We start from the raw sequence: 20,647 nt of genomic DNA, 5'->3' as shown, positions 1-20,647 counted from the left end.
CTATGGATACTGGCACTCCATGTAGTCTCACAATCTCATCGATGTATAACTTGGCCAATCTTTCTAAATTGTAGTCCATCCGGACTGGCAGAAAATGAGCAGATTTAGTCAGTCTGTCAACAATGACCCAAACTGCATCATGACTCTTATGTGTCCTCGGAAGTCCCATCACAAAATCCATCGTTATTCTCTCCCATTTCCATTCCGGTACTGGTAGTGGATGTAACAACCCAGCGGGTACTTGATGCTCTGCTTTTACTTGCTGACAAGTTAGGCATTTAGAAATAAACTCTGCTACATCTCTTTTCATACCCATCCACCAATAATGCTCCTTTAGCCCTCTATACATTTTTGTGCCACCAGGGTGCATGGCAAAAGGAGACTCATGTGCTTCCTTCAAAATGATCTGCCTCAAATCAACATCATTAGGAACACACATTACGCCTGGTGTAGCAATAGACCATCATCTCGATTGAGAATTCGGTTTCTTGCCTTGTCGGACTTCTTCCATCACACGATATTTCTCGATGATTACGGCGACCATTCTGATTTGATCAATCAACACTGGCTGTACATGCCATGCAATTGCTGTCTGCCCATCATCATTAATCTCTAAGTTGGCATGTAATGATCTCAACTCATGTACCAAAGACAAAGGGGTTGTGACACCCCTTACCCGTGTACAGTATACCCGAGTAAATAATGCCACACGGTGTACTGGCACACTCTAATATACCTTAATTAATTTATATCATGCTTTTGAATATAATTTATGAAATATAATTTATTTAAGCCATTTATCAAAATTATGATTTATTTGAGGTTCCGAAAATTTTAAAGAAAATCCGGCAGAGTGCCGGCTAAAAATAGAGAAAACAGTTCTTCGGAACCTGTGAAAAACACTTCCAATATTCATGTCTCATCATCTCAAACTCCAATATCAAAATCTCAACAACATTTCTCAATTTCAGTTCTCAATCATCCATCACATGTGATAATCAAGTATAAATCACAAATAAACATTCTCTTTTCCATTTACAAACACAATTCTCATTATTTACATGATCAACAAAATACATTTCATAATTCTAAATACATATGAGAAAATAAATATTTAGTTACAAAATGACAAAATGACACCTAGTGCCCTACCAATGCACTGCAGGTGGTAAGGTGACATGGACACTGTGCAGAACTGCAGGATGGACTCACCCAGTCTGCAGTCTACTGGGCTCACGATCAGTATCTCCAGTACCTACGCGTGGCAAAAGCAACGCGCTAAGCAATAATGCTTAGTGGTGCAATAATAAAATAAAAGAAAATAGCAGAAAATAAGCATGTAGTGAATGTATATGTTTTATTTGTTTTGAATTTGTATATCATTAACTTTGTCCACTTTCATTCATTTGGTTGCCCAAGTAACCTACACTAGATGACTGGACTGGATAAACGGGTAAACTGGCACTGGGTATCAAGTACCTCGGGCCGTCACACCATCGGTCACATATGCATCTCCCGGTGTGCAGAGCGACTAACAATTTGTGATAACATCAGGCACAAGGCCAAAGCTCAATACAAGGTCAGAATGGCTAAAAGCCATAAAAATCACAGAATGGCATATTGCCATGTGCAGTACTGCTAACTGAACCCTATTGGCATGCCAAACTATCCAAACCAATCTTGTTAGGTATACTAGGGCATTTGAAACTTTTAAATTCTTCAATTTGTGAATTTCAAGTTTTGGTGTCACTATTCACCTCATTGGTCAACAAAAATGTTGACTTTTGGATAGAAAATAGGTACATTGGTTTTGGCACTCCCAACATACCACATTTTGCATTTAAAACTTGTTGGCATTAAGCATTAATACCATTTCTAAACTTAAAACCAAGAGGGCAGAATTTTTAGTTTTTGAAGCTTGACTTTACTGTTCCATTAAGCACTGTTACAGTGGGAATTTGAGGAAATAGTAAACATGAAAGTTGTTCCTTATTTTGTCTAGTTGAATTTCTTTTTTTGAATCATTCCATTTGGAGTTTTGTAGCTCCAGATATGGTCCAAAAACCACAGCTGGCCGGATTTCCATTCTGCAGAAATTACCAAATCTACAGTACCATGAACAGTGACTGTGATTGCATTTTTGAATAGGTTCTGGCCATAATTTGGGGTAGGTTTCTTCATGAAAGTTGTTTGTCTATGTCTTAACTTATTGTTGTAAAAATTTCAGGTCAATTGACCAAATCTACAGTGAGTTATGGCCAAATGAACAGTTACTATTCATTTGGTCATTTCTGCAGGTGCTGTTGCAGGGTATCCGGATTGGGGCCAACTTTTGGTCCTCTTGCTTTGGTCATTTGGGCATGGTTTCTTCAGCAAAAATGTGCCGTTATAAGCCTAGTTTCATGTCCAATTGGCCAAACACCAATTGGACCAATACAGCCAAAGATATGGCAGTCCAAGTGGACTGAAATCTCAGCCACCCTTGCTGCTGTCCCTAGGCAGCATACTCATTCACTTTGCCATGCTATATTTCAGTTCAAATTATGGTCAACTTACCTAAAATGGTCACTAATTGACCATTAAAATGTTCTCTAACAATTTCCTAAGCCAAGCCAAATTTTTACTTCTCAAAACCCTAGTATCCATTTCAATTTACCCATACACCTTAGTTAGCACACTAGTTCATTATCCATGCATATATATACCTTAAACATCATTTCTAGCCCACTCTAAGTCCAACAAAACACTCATTCCTATTCCTGCAATAGGGCTGCCGAAATCCATGTACACATACACAGGAGTTTTGTCCATTTAAATTACCATTTCTTACTAATTTCAAGTCCTTAATCATGAAAGTAAAGAGGTTTAGGTATATAGATGCACTAACCTTTAAGTGACACTTCTTGGACTTGGATTTTCCTTAGAATTTCTCCTCTTTGTGGCTGCCTAGAGTTACCTTGTGATGTGGGGATAAGTTTTAGTGAATGGAGTAGGAAAATTTATGGTGAAATAAGGAGAGAACTTGAGCTTTGGTTGAAGTATTAATGGAGGTTTAGGGCAAGCAAAATTTCGGCTGGAATTGGAGAAGAAGAAGGCAGCTGCATTTTTTAATTCTTTTGTCTTGGTTTGTCTCTTTTATTGGTTAATTAAAGGGTTGTTTAATTTTGATTGGTGGAAGCTTTTAAATGACATCATAATGATGTCGTATTTGGCTTTTTTTATTGATTTTTCTTTTCTTTTCTTTTCTAATAACTTCAAATTAATTTTTTATCAACATTAATTCATATTTTGTGTCATAATAATTATTTACTCAACTGGACAAGTCGGTCAAAAATCACCTCTGAAGGCGAAATGACCAAGATGCCCTCCGTTTGGCTTAACGGGTCAAAATTGTCTGTACCGATTGAAAATTTTTTTTAGGTATTTTCTTGGCATTCTAATGCCATAGGAACCTCAATAACCCTTCTCTGGAGTCCCAAAAATTATTTTATAATTTTCCCAGTCTAGGGCTCCTAGTTGCGAAACGCAACTTCCCTCTGGTTACCCCTCATTAGAACCTAGCTCATTTAACTTGGTTGTACTTTATTTCTAAAATTTTTACTAAATTTTTCTTATTAATATTTGAGTTAATTATGGTTCCTGACTTTGGTTTAAATATTTTTCCGGACGTTCTAGCTGTCCGGACCGACACCGGTCACCGGAACAGTAGAATGTACGGAGTTGCTACTGGGAGGGTGTTACAGGAGTAACCCGTAGACTTGCCATAGTCTTGCGACTTAAGGCATCAGCCACAACATTAGCTTTCCCTGGCTGATAGTCTATCAGACAATCATAGTCTTTTATCAACTCTAACCATCTCCTCTGTCTCAAATTCAACTGTTTCTGGGTGCCCAAATACTTCAAACTCTTATGATCTGTATAGATGTAACACTTTTCTCCATACAAATAATGTCTCCAGATCTTAAGAGCAAACACAATAGCTGCAAGCTCCAAATCATGTGTTAGATAGTTCCTCTTATGCGGTTTTAGCTGACGTGATGCATAGGCAATGACATTTCGATCTTGCATCAATACACAGCCTAACACATTGTGAGAAGCATCACTATAAATGGTGTATTCTTTACCCGGTGTAGGTAAAGTCGATCGAGCTACCAAACATCTCTTCAATTCATCAAAACTCACTTTGGCATTTGTCCGTCCACTTAAATTTCACATCTTTTCTAAGCAGCTTGGTCAATGGAGATGCCAACATGGAGAATCCTTCACAAATCTACTGTAGTATCCAGATAAACCCAGAAAATGCGACTTCGTGACATTTCGGGTGGCCTCTAATTAAGGACGACTTCAATCTTACTTGGATCTACCTTGATGCCTCTTCGATACTACATGCCCCAAGAAAGATATTTTCTTCACCAAAATTCACACTTCGACAATTTGGCATATAGTCGCTTTCTCTCTCAAAGTCTGCAGGTACAATCCGCAGATGTCTATCATGCTCTTACGCATTCCTCGAATAGACCAATATATCATCTATGAATACCACAACAAATCGGTCGAGGTATGGTCTCAAGATAGTGTTCATCGATCCATAAAAGCAAATGAGCATTAGTTAACCCGAATGGCATGACCAAGAACTCATAATGGCCATAGCGGGTTCTAAAGCGCGCTTTATCAATACTCGCTCTTGTACTTTCAAATGATAATAACTCGATCTCAGTCAATTTTGGAGAACACAATTGCACCCTCAACCGATCAAACAAGTCATCAATGCGGGCAATGGATATACATTCTTTATTGTCACCTTATTCAAGCTGCGATAATCAATGCATAACCGAGAGTGCCATCCTTCTTCTTTACAAACAATACCGGGCGCTCCCTAAGGTGACACACTAGGGCGGATAAAGCCCTTGTCAAGCAATTCTTGCAATCGCACTTTCAACTCTTTCAATTCGCAGTGCCATTCTATATGGCGTTATGGAGATTGGATCCACACCGAGCATAACATCAATTTCAAATCGCACCTCTCTTTCGGAGGTAATCCTGGCAATTCATCGAAACACATCAGGAAAATCACATCTGATAGGGATGTCTCTTAGTCTTTGGACTCCACTTGGGTGTCTATCACATGTGCCAAGTATGCTTCACACCCTTTCTCGATCATCCTTCCGGCTAGTGCAAAAAATGATGTTTGATGGCGATAAATGCCTTTCCCCATGTATTACCACATCACCGTACAAAGGAGACCAAAAGTGACTGTCTTCGCCATACCAATCATGGCGTGATGCTGGCTAACCAATCCATGCCCAAGATGATATCATACTCTACGAAGGGCATTTCAATCAAGTCGACAGAAAACATGTCCTTGGATCACCAAAGGACGCCTCTATAAATTCATTGACTGAACCTCTTGTCCTAACGGACTTGTTACTAGCACTTCAAAACCCATTTGCACACATGGAACAAAGAAGTGAACCGACTATGCTAGCACTAACATATGAATGGGTTGAACCGGATCAAACAACACAAGCACATCTTGATCGAGATAGAGAATGTACCAGCTACCACATCTAAGTCTCGCCTCTTCTCATTTGTCTCATTGTGTAGACTCGGTCAAGCACTTCCTTGTGCCGATTGACCAATCGTGTCCTCGATCGCACAGGCAAAGGTGCCTCTACCTCTGCCTCTTCCTCTGCCTCTTCCTCTACCAAATGACTGTGAACCTCTGGGAGCAGGACTCTGAATAGATCCCTCGGCAGTAGTAGGAGCTGGACCATATCTCGGAGCACTAGTACAGTCTTTAGCTATATTACCCTTGCCTCCACAGTTAAAACAGGCTCCAGTGGCCCAATAGCATTCCCCCCCATGAATCTTGCCACAAGTCTCACAGGGGCGGGCAGAATGTGAACCCTGCCGATCACGACTGCACCTAGGAGGTCTCTGTCCAGAAAATCTGCCTCTGCCAAATCTTCCACCTCGACCCCTGCTAGGTCCACTAAACTTCTTTTTCTTTCCAGAGGTAGCACCAGAACTCTGTTCAACTGATTTTTCCCCCTTGTCTTTTTCTGATTTCTCAACTTTTTCTGATTTCTCTTTCACTAGGGTTACTTCTGATTCAATTCTCTCCAGTTCAAGTGCTTGAGACATAAGCTCTGAGAAGTTGCTGTGTCTGAATCCCACAACTTGCATCCTTATGCTGGGCTTCAAACCCGTTTCAAATCTCTTGCACCTTGCCTTGCTGGTAGTAAGGAGGCTCCCAGCATAATGACTTAGGCAGGAGAACTCCCTCTCATACTCTGCCACTGATCGATTTCCTTGTTTCAAACTCAAAAATTCTTGTAACTTCTAATCAACATATGCATCTGGGATGTATTTCTCGAACTCTCGATGAAGTCATCCTGTGTCAAGACCGTGGTTCTCGCTAAGCCGTGGGGATGGTCTTCCACCAATCATACGCATCCCCTTGCAGTAGTGACATAGAATATTCAAACTTCAGCTCATCTGGGCAGTGCAATTTCTTAAACACTGGCCCATTCTTTCAAGCCATTGCTCTGCCTCTAAAGGGTCCATCTGTACTTTAAATTCTGCAGCCATACTTGATAATTTATCATATTGTCCGGCCGAGGCGTGGTTGTGCCATGTGGTTGGGGTGGAGCTTGAGTAGGCATTCCCACCATTTCTCAAACATCGCGACCATCTCTGTAAACCGTGGCAGAAATCGCGGCATTTTGGGCTGGTGCTCTTGACCCACCGACATTCGGTAAAGTCGGGCTTCCTTGTGCCTCAGCTTCAACAGACTGCTCAACTGAGCGATCCCCTTCTTCCATTTCAGGCTGAAGTTAGGGTATCTCCTGAACAAGTAACACAAGGAGATTTCCCTCCGTTAGTTCATATTCATGATGTAATGCACTGTATGTAACAATTATGGACATTGAGCAGTTGTACTTAACAAGAAAGACACAAATTCACAATTTAAAATATACTTCAAAAACTTGCTCTGATACCACTAAAACATGTCACACCTTACCCCTCTGTAAGGCATAACATGATCCAGTAGAATACCTAATGAACTACCGCACTTCACCTACCGATAACTCATTAAGTACCCTACAAGGGATTTTAAAACAATTTTCTTATTTTTGATAAGTGGTGAGCATTTCTAATAAGTAATTAAAACATTTAGTTAAAATTAAAACTAGTTAATATTTTTGGTCCATTTTAGTTTTTACGCAAATTTTATAAAAATTTTGACAGAGTTTCCTCTGTATTTTGAGAAACCAGTTCTTCAAATACCTGAAATAAAAGCACTTCCAATAGTTTTCTAACCACTGCTTCAAATTCATACTCAATCTCAGCCAATTTCTCAAAATTCGCAAGTTCAATAATTCTCAAAATACTGTCAATCAATATCATTCATATTTCATTAAAAACAAAACAATTTATACACATCCTTACAATTTTATATCAAAAGAAACACAAACTAAACTTTATTACAAACTTCATACAAATTTGTGTACAAGCTGCTCAAGACCCATTTTTACATGTCCATACATTTATGTGCAATATATACATCAAAAGAAGTATTTACAGTTAGGGTATAAATTATATTCGAAGACTTCAAGCTGATGACTTCACACACCTCAAATTTCGATCACGCTCCTCTAATCTCTCAGATTCTGCGACAAGAATAAAGCTATCGCTGAGTACTAGGACTCAGTGGTACACAACATACTAAATAATCTTTATGCAAAATATAAATCACAGTTATTCAAAATTTGACTAAACATGAGCATTAAACATAAAACATGAATCATGAGGTTTTAATGCAAACCAAGTTCATTTCGAAGTATCAAAACACATTTCATAAAACCCACAGTTAGATCACGCCATTCGAAACAAATAGAATCTTGATAGCCAGAGGCTAAAGAGAAATCACATGAATCTCAATAGCCAGAGGCTAAAGAGAAATCATATCACAAGACTAGCTAGCTCATATATATGGATATCCATTCACATCCTCTTCTACTGGCACACCTCAACATTTCTCCAGAGAAGGAATCAAAATTCGAAACTAATTACCCCCACTAGTCGTGCTAGTGAGGTGTTCAAATATATGGTCATGATACTGTGATTTCAAAACTTATCTTAACAATTTGCTAAATATTGTCATTTCAAATATACACAATAACTTTCACAATTTAAATTAAAACATCATAAGTAAGGTCACAATACTTTCAACAATTCAAAGCAACAATAAAATGCATATTTCATTCATTTAATCAATGAATTTTTAAAGCATAGTAATGTTGTGCACAAACCTCAAACGAGTCGTCCTTTAGCCTCGACTCGATTCCTCGGGTTCCTTCCCGATATTCTTTTCAACTGAAACACACAATTTTACAATGTTTCAATACTAGAAATTAAAATAAATCCAAAATAAACTTAACTTCACATTTACCTAGCTCTAACATGTTAAATTCGATGTTCTCGAAATTTTGTGTTTTGAGTTACTATTCACTACACTATTCAAGTCAAATTATTGACTTTCTAAGGCTTAATAGGTATGGGAACTCCAACTTCACCCACATACCACATTTTGGTCATTAAACTTGTTGGTTTTGGTCATTTTCTCAAAGCTTAGGTCATTTTGGCAAAATTGCCAATTTTCGGTTTTGGTGCTCCGAAGTTGCACTATTCCATTGGTCGATCTACTGTTGGAATTTGACAAAACTTCCTTCATAGAAAATGTTCCTTATTGTCTTAAGTGTATTCTCATTTTTGGATCACCTCAATCGGAGTTTTGTAACTCAAGTTATCGCCAAAATAAAATTACTGTTCACGTGCACTGTTCATGCTACAATCTTGGGTTCTGGCAGATTTTGATCCAACTTTGGTCAGTAATTTGATCAAGTTAAGTTCATAATTTGGTCTAACTTTCTTCATATGAAATGTTCTACTATGTCTTAGGGTCCATCGGTTCAAGAATCACCTAAATCCGAGTTTTCTAGAGAGAGTTATAGCCATCCAAACATTACTGCTCAATGAAAATTCTGCAGAGTTGCAGGTTTGGTAACCTAACTTTGCTCAATAATTTGAATGGGTTAATGGCATAATTTGGGGTGATGTTCTTCATGAAAGTTTTAGATCTATATCTCCTCTAACCCCTGGCCAAATTTCAGGTCAATTTGACCTGTCTAACTCGAGTTATGACCAAATGAACAGTTACTGTTCATTTGGTCAGTTTGGTGCAGTGGCAGCCTGCTATCATTTCACTTTGGTCAATTGTTTCACCAAGTTTTGTTTAGTTTTTGGCCATGGCTCCTTGATGAAAATTGTGCTATTTTATGTCTATTTTCATCTCCAATTGGTGGCATATCAATTGGGCTTGTAAAATTTGAGTTTTAGTCCTTCAAAGTGGGTTTGGTCATGCTGCCAGCAGCATGACCATTTACCTCCTAATTTAACTTAGTTTCCTATCATTCCCACACAAGTTATTTGGTCATAATTGACCATTATTTCACTTCACAATAGGTCCAACATGTCATTTATGCATTTCTCCAAAATTTGCCTCAAAACCCTAGGTCTTCAAACCCTAATTACACTAAAATGTTGCATTTAACTAAATTCAAAACTTTAAACTATAATCAATCAACTAATTAAGACTTTTAAACTCCTTCTATCTCATTTAATTCATGCAATTCATACTCCCTTCAACTAGGTCAAAATTTCAGTTTAGTCCTTCTCCCATGTTTGTTTCATTTAAATCAAGTTCTAAGCTCACTTTCAACCATCACATATGCATTTGAATGGCTAAATAAAGAGTTTAACATACTAACCTCAATTTAATTGCCAAGCCTTCAATTGTTCTCTTTCTTTCCTCTTTCTTTCTTGTTCTCAAGTTGAGATTGCAAAGTCTAGTGAGGTTTTTAGGGGAGTTATGTTGATTGGGTGAAGGAAATTAAGCTTAATGTAAGCTTAAATGAAGAAATTCTCATGGGAGATGAGAGGAAGATGGGGCGGCAACAATGGAGAAGAAGAGTGTTTTTTCCTTTTTTCTCTTTTTTGTTTTATTTTCCTTAGTCTTATCCCTTTTTGAAGACCAAAATTCCCAAATTAATAAAATAATTAAATTAAACCTTTATGACATCATACATGATGTCATCCCTTTGACTTTTTCATCTTTTTCTTTTCTTTTTTTCTATTTATTTTTTTTTTCTATTAGTTCTTTAATTTAATTCTCGATTCCGAAATTTTCTTTTCTCCGATTTTATTTGACAGTTAGGTCATGAGTCAGCTCTCGGGGTCAATTGACCAAATTACCCCTCGCCGGTTCATCCCGGTTTGCAAATAATCCAATATTTCTTCTGGCTCCCTGACCTAATTATTTGACTGGCTTAACAGTTCTTTTTCGTGGTTTTCTCTTTTCCACTGTGTTCATAAGGGTCCTAAGGACCGCAGCGTCACTTTTTACGATTCGAAATTTCAGTCTAAAATGACTTCGCAGTCGTTCCCGAGGAGGTCACCCATCGCTGTGACTCTCGGCTCGTTTAACTTCTTATGTTTCGTTTTTTCTTATTTACACTTAACTAATTGAACATTACTAATTATTTGTGTTTATGGCTTCTCAAGTTGTCTTTAGTATGGTTCTAATCTCCTTAATTGTCTGGACCGACACCGGTCACCGGAACAGTGAAATATACCAGGCTATACAAATGGGGTGTTACAGTTTAAAGTGTATATATATATATATGTAAGGAATGAAAGTGTTAACTAAGGTGTGTGGTGTGAATCATAATAGGAAATTAGGGTTTTGGGAGTGAAATTTGGACTTGGCTTATGAAATGATGAGTGAACATTCTAATGGTCAATTAGTGACCATTTGAGGTAAGTTGACCATAATTTGAAGTGAACTAGAGTGTTACAAACCAAATTGGTAGGCTGCCTAGTGACAGCAGCAGGTGAGGCTGTGAGTCCAGCCTGTTTGGACTGCCATATCTTTGGCTGTGTAGGTTCAATTGGTATTTGGCCAATTGGACATGAAACTAGACACATAATGGCAAAATTTTGCTGAAGAAACCATGCCCAAAAGACCAAAGCAAGTGGACCAAAAACTGGCCCCAATCCGGATACCCTGCAAACAGAATCTGCAGAATGACCAAATGAATAGTAATTGTTCATTTGGCCATAACTCATTGTAGAATGGGCTAATTGACCTGAAATTTTTACAGCAACAAGATAAGATATAGACAAACAACTTTCATGAAGAAACCTACCCCAAATTATGACCAGAACCTATCCAACAAGGCAGTTGCAGTCACTGTTCACTGCACTGTAGATATGGTCAATTCTGCAGTTTTGCAATCCGGCCAGCTGTGGTTTTTGGACCATATCTGGAGCTACAAAACTCCAAATGGAGTGATTCAAAAAAATAAATTCAACTAGACAAAATAAGGAACAACTTTCATGTTTACCATTTCCTCAAATTCCCATTGTAACAGTCACTAATGGAACAGTAAAGTTGGGTTATAAAAACTGAAAATTCTGCTCCCTTAGTGCTAAGCTTAGAAATGGTATTGGTGATAAATTCCAACAAGTTTTAAATGTAAAATGTGGTACATTGGGAGTGTTAAAACCAATGCGCCTATTTTCTATCCAAAAGTCAACATTTTTGTTGACTAATGAAGTGAATAGTGACACTAAAACTTGAAATTCAAAAATTGAAGAATTCAAAAGTATCAAATGCCCTAGTATACCTAACAAGATTGGTTTGGATAGTTTGGCATGCCAATAGGGTTCGATTAGCGATCGCACATGGCATTATGCCATTCAGTGATTTCATGGCTTTTAGCCATTCGACCTTGTGTTGATATTTGGCCTTGTGCCTATTGTCATTACACTTATTAGTCGCTGCTGCACACGGAGATGCACATGTGACCGATGTTGTGACGGACCGAGGTCCTAGATACCCAAAGTGCGGTTTACGTTTATCCATCCGACAGACAAAGATAGGTTACTTGGGCAACCAAATGAATGAAAGTGGACAAAGTTAACGAAATAAATGGATATACAAATACAAAACAAATAAGACATATACATTCAATGCATATTTATTTCTGTTATTTCTTTCTATTTTATTATTTGCACCACTAAGCATTATTGCTTAGCGCGTTGCTTTTGCCACGCGTAGGTTCTGGAGATACTGATCGAGAGCCCAGTAGACCGCAGACTGGGTGAGTCCATCCTGCAGCTCTGCATAGTATCCGTGTCACCTCACCATCCACAGTGCATTGGTAGGACACTAGGTTTCATTTTGGTATTTTGTAACTAACTTTTACTTTCTCATATGTAATTGAACGTATGTAATGTATTTTGATGTTCATGTAAATAATGAGAATTGTTTTTGTGAATGGAAAAGTGAATATCTATCTGTGACTTGTACATGATTATCACATGAGTTGAATGATTGAGAAATGAAATTGAAAAATATTGAGATTTTGATATTGGAGTTGAGATGATTGAATATGATTATAGGAAGTGTTTTTCACAGGTTTCGAAGAACTGTTTTCTCCATTTTCAGCCGGTACTCTGCCGGATTTTCTATAAAATTTTCGGAACCTAAAATAAATTATAATTTTAATAAAAGGCTTAAATAAATTATATTTCACAAGTTAATTTCAAAACTATGATAAAAATCAATTAAGGTAAAATAGAGTGTACACGGGTAAGGGGTGTCACAGGACGAGTCGTAACTAACCATATCCACCACTTGGATCCATCTATGTTGAGGTTTATGGCTCGTCATGTACTGCCCTCAACGTAGGTAGTCCGTATATTTTACTATTCCGACGACTAATGTCTGTTCGGACAGTCAGGATGTTTGGAACTACACTTAAACTATAGTGAGGAGGCATAAATTAATGAAATAAATATTAAAAGAAATATTGAAAAAAATTTAGAGAAAATAAAATAAAATTTAGAGAATTTATTAATTGGTACAAAAAAAATAATAAAAATAACCCAATATGCACCCAGAAGGGCATTTTGGTCATTTCACCCCCCAGAGGTGAATTTTGACCTAAATGTCAAATTAAAAATTGAGAGAATAAAATAATTAACATAAATTAAAAATTTATGAAATGAATTGGAAAAGAAGAAAAGAAAAGAAGAAAAGAAAAGAAAATGAAAAAGGCTTATGATATAAAATAAAAATAAGGTACAATAAAAAAAAAATATATATATATATATATATATATATAGAGACACAAGATTACAAGAGCCACTAACATCTTTTTCCTCCCTCTTCTCTCTCTCCTTGGAGCTGGCTGCCATGGATGTTCCCTTCCACCATTTTTGTTTTCCTTAAAGCTTGATTTTCCAAGCTTTCTCCTCACCGAAACCTTAACCTCTCTTCATTAAAAATTTAGCCCACTCCATAGGGAAGCTTTAGATACCCATAAGAAGAAGAAAGGTTGAAGTTTGAAGTGGGTCACAAGAGGTTAGTGCCTAATCTTCCTTTCTTCCTTTATTAATCCTTGAGTTAAGGTTAAAATGAAGTGAAATTTGTAAGAAACTAAAAGAAATTGGTGAGTTATGAGGGGAGTGAATTTTTAGTACCATGGTGAGTGATGGTCTTTGATGACTTTAGTGTATATAAAGTGATTTAGTGATGTTGATTGATGCATTTATAAGTATTAGAAGTTGATTTACATTGAAGTTTCATGAGGTTGAAATTATGAGTTAGGGTTTGACCTAACTTGGGTACTTTTGTATTATACCTTGCAATTGGGATTGTTGAGATGTGTTGATGATATTTAGAAGTGCCTTAAATGTCAAATTGAAGTAAGGAAGTTGGAGGAGATTGAATATTGGGAGTGCCATTTTCTGTAAGTTTGGGACTCAATGAGTCCAGTGTGTTTGATGAACCATAACTGATTGTGTGTTGCTCCAATTGGTATGAGGCCAATTAGAGGTGAAACTAGACCCAAAATAGCCCATTTTCCATGAAGAAACTATGCTCAAATTCTGTCCAAAACTTGACCTAAATACTGCCCAAATCCGGATTACCCTGCACCAAACCCAGAAAATGACCAATGTCATAACTCCCTCTACACTAGTCCAAATGACCTGAATTTGATACCATTGGAAAGCTTAGATATAGAGCTACAATTTTCATGAAGACCACTGAACCCAGAAATGTCAAAAACCAAACCAAATTGCTGGCCCAAGTTGGGTCACAAAACTGCCCAGAATTAGGTTACCCAGGAACTGCTGGACCTAACCTCACCTGACTAGTTTTGGTAAAATGACCATAACTTGGTCTACAAGAACTCAAATATAATGAAACTAGTGGAAAAATGTCCACAAGACACAAACCTACAAAATTGGTGTTTTGACCAAAACCTAGAAAATAAGAGAACTAGGTCTAACAATTAGAATACGTCACTGCATCAAAACCTGCAATCTGACCAAACTTCACTTGACCCTAGAACCGTCTTTTAGTCATAACTCCCACTCAAAAATCCAATTGAGATTATCCATACCTTTCTAGAAAGCTAAGAAATAGGGCTACAACTTTGTTTCAGGAACCTTTCTCAAATTATGAATTTAAAAATCTCAAAAGTGACTGCAACATCTGTCTGAATCGAGCCCTCATTGTACAGGTACATGAACCAATGTCAGTTAATTGGCCATAAATAATTCCACAAAACTTGAAAAATTGTGATACAAATTTCTCAATGATTATAAGACATAGGGCAACAATTTTTATGAAGATCACCATGCCTAAAAGTGACTGCAACCTGTTCCATTAATTAGGTAAAATTTAAGTCCAAAAGCTGCCTAGTTAAGGAACCAGAATCTGGGAATGAGTCAGTTATGGTTATCCAACCATAACTTGAGTTTTATAACCCCAAATTGAGTGATTCAAAAACTGGCATTCAAGTTTAAACATAGAGAAGCAATTGTTATAAGGAAGTGTGACCAAATAGACATCCTAACCTAGCCAAATTCCTAGATAAAGATAATACATCAAAATGAACCTAAAGAAAGGTTCATGGGAAAAATGCTATACATGGTAATTAAAATACTCATAAGACTAATTAAATATTAAAAATAATATAAATATGTAAACTGGGACTAATATCCTATTAATATGAAATTTATGGTACCACTGAACAGTATCAAAAAATAGTGATAGTGAATAGTACTAAAATAATTGAAAATGTTTAATTGCCAACTTATTTATTTAGTGTGGATAAATTGGTATACCAATTAGGGACTACAGATAATAGTACTGCTTACAGAGCAAATCATGAACTGACAATATATGTCTGATATGATTATTCTACAGGCTATATGCCTACCCATTGACCATTGTGCCTAACTTTGTTTCTGGCTTTACAAGCCTGACAACGAGTCTCATGCCCGACAGCTGGCCTCGTGCCTGACAGACATATACTGGATAGACATATGGCTGTCTAACCAGTATACACCTATGCATCTAGCTTTTATAATTTGTTATAGGTTTTTTGGGCACTGATAAAAATTAATTAAGACTTAAAATACAATAAGTAATCATAAAAGATCCCGATAATGTTAATTATTTCCAAAGAGCAATAAAAATGTAAAAGACCCAGAAATTATGATTTACATATATAAATTCAATTGTTTAATTATTGTTATTATAAATTACGCACTACTAAGTTTTATGCTTAGCGCGTTGGTTTTCCATCGCGTAGGTATTGAAGATCAGTCGCCGCCACAATTGTGTTCGGATTGAGTTCCGACCAAATCTACCACCGACCAGAGTCTCACCAGTCTTTTGTATTTTGGTAAGGCCCATGTATAGACTAGTATTTTGGTTCCTTATGTCTAGTTATGATGTATTTCATTTTGGACTTGTAATTAAACTTGAGATTGAAATGAAAACTTGTAATTTATTATCTATGAATTTCCATATGAATGCAATAGATAATACTTCATTTTGAGATCTCATAAATAGTTGTGAATGATATGATAAAAGAGAATATGATAGGGAAATGTGTGAAATAAATATGGACATATTAACGGGTGATTAGTGGAAACCCATTAGATGCTAATAAAACAGGGGAGGCTCTATTCGGGTCTCCACAGAAATAAGATATAAAAAAAAAAATTCTACACATAAATTACCTGATTTAAATGACATTAAAATTTACAATAGACATGACAAGACAAGATAGGGTGCTCCAGCACCGAATGTGGCACTTCTTGCCTGCTATACAGTAGATGGGTAAGGGGCATCACATTTAGTGGTATCAAAGCAGAGGTTTAGGCGGTCCTAGACCTAGATAGATAGAAAGAAATAGTTGCATCATATGCATGGGCCTTTAGATAGAGTCAAGGTGACACTAATGCAGATCTGTTTTTTTTTATCTGTTTTATAGGATCGATGGCATCCGATCCGTCAGAGCACGGGTCTCCAAAATCGATAGAGGAAGAGGTAGAGAGTCACGCACCTGCACCTGCGTCTAGTCAGGGGCACAGTAGCAGTAGTGCAGAACCATCGTTAGGTACTTTAGTAAGGACACAACAGGCCTTCCTAAAGCAAATGATTCAATTGCTCCGTCAGGTCACCGAAGCTATGCCACCACCTCCCCAGCTAGTATATGGGACCCCAGTAGAGAGAGTTAGAAATGATGAGCAGTTCAGGAGGGACAGGCAGTGCAAGAGAGGGTCTAGACCTAGCCAGTCCAGCGCAGCTACTACAGAGAGCAAGAGACCCAGGGGGTTTCAGGGTCAGATTCAGAGCAGAGAACAGAGGTAGAGGTTTTGATTTGCCCTGAGGAGAGGAGGTCAGACGGGTGTATCAGTTGGCAATTTTGCAAGTTCTATAGCACGGAGATCAACCCTGATGCCAGTTTGTACACATTGTGGGAAGAACCACAGAGGAAAGTGTAGATTGCTAACAGGTGGATGTTTCAGATGTGGGTCCACAGAGCATTTTTTGAGAGATTGCCCACGGAGGAGTGCTCCCATAGCTCCACCATAGACTCAGAGGTCTGCCCCAACAGTACAGAGGGGTAGAAGACCGATGAGACCAGAGATAGCTGGTACATCACAGAGAGCTTCTGAGACTATAGAACAGCCCGAGGCTGAAGGAGCGCCCCACATGTACGCTATGGCTCGAGAGGAGCCAGACCTGGTAGACGTTGTCAGAGGTACATTTTCTAATTATAACAACTTTAAATATGTATTGATAGACCCTAATTATGTTCACCCCTATATATGCATTGTAACTCCTGTTGAAAGAGGATACCGATAGATGGGTCAGAAGATGACATACTTATCACCAACCCTTTAGGTCACCAGGTGATTATAGATTATCAACCAAAAAGGATCGTATTAAAGATAATGGATGGAAATAAGAAAGAGGCTGTATATGAGATGAAAGAAGATGAGTACAGAACTGGTTGAGGAAAAAAAAAAAAGAGTTAGTCTATTGGGATATACCGTGGTAACTATGCAATGCTCTTGATGTTTGTGCTGTAAGCTGTAGATTACAGTACCAACTTGGGACAATTGTGTAGAGCTACGTATTTCCGATAGTAAATCGAGATAGGGATAAGATTATAGAGCTAGATCTAGTAAGACAGACTAAGGATTAGCAGAGGTCTACATAGCTGAGATAGTATGGTTACATGGAGTGTCGATATCACTCATAACTAACCGAGACCTGAGAATTACTTTGACAGAAGTTACAGGGATCATTGGGCACTCAATTGAACTTTAGTACGACTTTTCATCCCCAGACGGATGGACAATCCGAAAGGGTGATATAGGTAACCCTTAGAACTTATTAAATTTGTTATAGATGTTAAAGACATGATAGTAATGATATGACATGAATTATATGATAGGTAGTGGAAAATATGTTAAGAAGCTGTGTCATCGATTGTGAAGGGAATTGGGAGAAATATCTTCCTTTGGTAGAATTTGCTTACAATAACAGCTACCAAGCCAGTATAAAGATGGCTCCATATGAAGCATTATATGGGAAGAGATGCAGAACTCCCTTATGCTAGACAGAGATGGGAGAAGAGAAAGTAGTGGGCCTGGACTTGGTGAGACAGACAGAAGAAAAAGTGAAACTCATCAGAGACAATTTGAAAGCCACCTCAAACAGACAGAAGTCATATGTTGACCTGGGAAGAAAGGATATAGAGTATGAGGTTGGCGATAAGGTGTTTCTCAAGGTATCACCTTGGAGAGAAAGTGTTAAGATTTGGTAAAAAGGGTAAGTTGAACCCTAGGTTTATTAGTCCATACGATATCATTGAACGTGATGGTTTAGTGGCCTACAGGCTAGCTTTACCACCTGAGCTGGACAAGATTCACAATGTATTGCATGTGTCGATGCTCAGGAGATACAGATCAGATCCTTCACATATCATTTCAGCAGAGGAGATAATTGTACAACCTGATTTGACATATGAAGAAGAACCAGTCAGAATCTTGGCACGGGAAGTGAAAGAACTCAGAAATAAGAGAATCCCATTAGTGAAAGTCTTGTGGAGACACCATAACACAGAAGAAGCGACATGGGAGAGCGAGGAGACAATGAGGCAATAGTTCCCTTAGCTCTTCACATCAGGTAAATTTTGAGGACGAAATTTTATTTAGAGGGGAAGAATTATAGCGTCCTCACCGTAGGTAGTCCGTACATTTTATTGTTCTGATGACAAATGTCTGTTCGGACAGTCAGAATGTCTGGAACTACAATTAAACTATAGTAAGGAGGCATAAATTAATGAAATAAATATTAAAAAAAATATAGGAAAAATTTTAGAGAAAATAAAATAAAATTTAGAAAATTTATTAATTGGTACAAAAAAATAATAAAAATAACCCGATATGCACTCAGAAGGGCATTTTGGTCATTTCACCCCCCAGAGGTGAATTTTGACCTAAATGTCAAATTAAAAATTGGGAGAATAAAATAATTAACATAAATTAAAAATTTATGAAATGAATTGGAAAATGAGAAAAGAAAAGAAGAAAAGAAAAGAAAAGAAAAGAAAAGAAAATGAAAAAGGCTTATGATATAAAATAAAAATAAAGTACAATAAATAAATAAATATATATATATATATATATATAGACACAAGATGACAAGAGCCACCAACCATCTTCTTCCTCCCTCTTCTCTCTCTCCTTGGAGCTGGCTGCCATGTTTGTTCCCTTCCACCATTTTTGTTTTCCTTAAAGCTTGACTTTCCAAGCTTTCTCCTCACCGAAACCTTAACGCCTCTAAATTAAAAATTTAGCCCACTCTATAGGGAAGCTTTAGATACCCATAAGAAGAAGAAAGGTTGAAGTTTGAAGTGGGTCACAAGAGGTTAGTGCCTAATCTTCCTTTCTTCCTTTATTAATCCTTGAGTTAAGGTTAAAATGAAGTCAAATTTGTAAGAAACTAAAAGAAATTGGTTAGTTATGAGGGGAGTGAATTTTTGGTACCCATGGTGAGTGATGGTCTTTGATGACTTTAGTGTATGTAAAGTGATTTAGTGATGTTGATTGATGCATTTATAAGTATTAGAAGTTGATTTACATTGAAGTTTCATGAGGTTGAAATTGTGAGTTAGGGTTTGACCTAACTTGGGTACTTTTGTATTATACCTTGCAATTGGGATTGTTGAGATGTGTTGATGATATTTAAAAGTGCCTTGAATGTCAAATTGAAGTAAGGAAGTTGGAGGAGATTGAATATTGGGAGTGCCATTTTCTACAAGTTTGGGACTCAATGAGTCTAGTGTGTTTGATGAACCATAACTGATTGTGTTTTGCTCCAATTGGTATGAGGCTAATTAGAGGTGAAACTAGACCCAAAATAACCCATTTTCCATGAAGAAACCATGCTCAAATTCTGTCCAAAACTTGACCTAAACACTGCCCAAATCCGGATTACCCTGCACCAAACCCAAAAAATGACCAAATGAATAGTACATGTCATTTGGTTATAACTCCCTCTACACTAGTCCAAATGACCTGAATTTGATACCATTGGAAAGCTTAGATATAGGGCTATAATTTTTATGAAGACCACTGAACCCAGAAATGCCAAAAACCGAACCAAATTGCTAGCGCAAATTGGGTCACAAAACTGCCCAGAATTAGGTTACCCAGGAACTGCTGGACCTAACCTCACCCAACTAGTTTTGGCAAAATGACCATAACTTGGTCTACAAGAACTCAAATGTGATGAAACCAGTGGCAAAATGTCTACAAGACATAAACCTACAAAATTGGTGTTTTGACCAAAACCTAGTAAATAAGAGAACTAGGTCAAACAGTTAGAATACGTCACTACATCAAAACCTGCAATCTGACCAAACTTTACTTGACCCCAGAACAGTCTTTTAGTCATAACTCCTACTAGAAAAATCCAATTGAGATGAGCCATACCTTTCTAGTAACCTAAGAAATAGGGCTATAACTTTATTTCGGGAACCTTTCTCAAATTATGAATTTAAGAATCTCAAAAGGTGACCTACAGTCACTGTCCTGAACTGAGCCCTTGTTGGCACAGGGTACATGAACCCAGGTCAGTTAATTGGCCATAAATAATTCCACAAAACTTGAAAAATTATGATACAAATTTCTCAATGATCAT

This window comes from Hevea brasiliensis, chromosome 4 (assembly GCF_030052815.1).
Source record: "Hevea brasiliensis isolate MT/VB/25A 57/8 chromosome 4, ASM3005281v1, whole genome shotgun sequence".
NCBI lineage: Eukaryota > Viridiplantae > Streptophyta > Magnoliopsida > Malpighiales > Euphorbiaceae > Hevea > Hevea brasiliensis.
Note: the sequence above shows the minus strand (reverse complement) of the source record.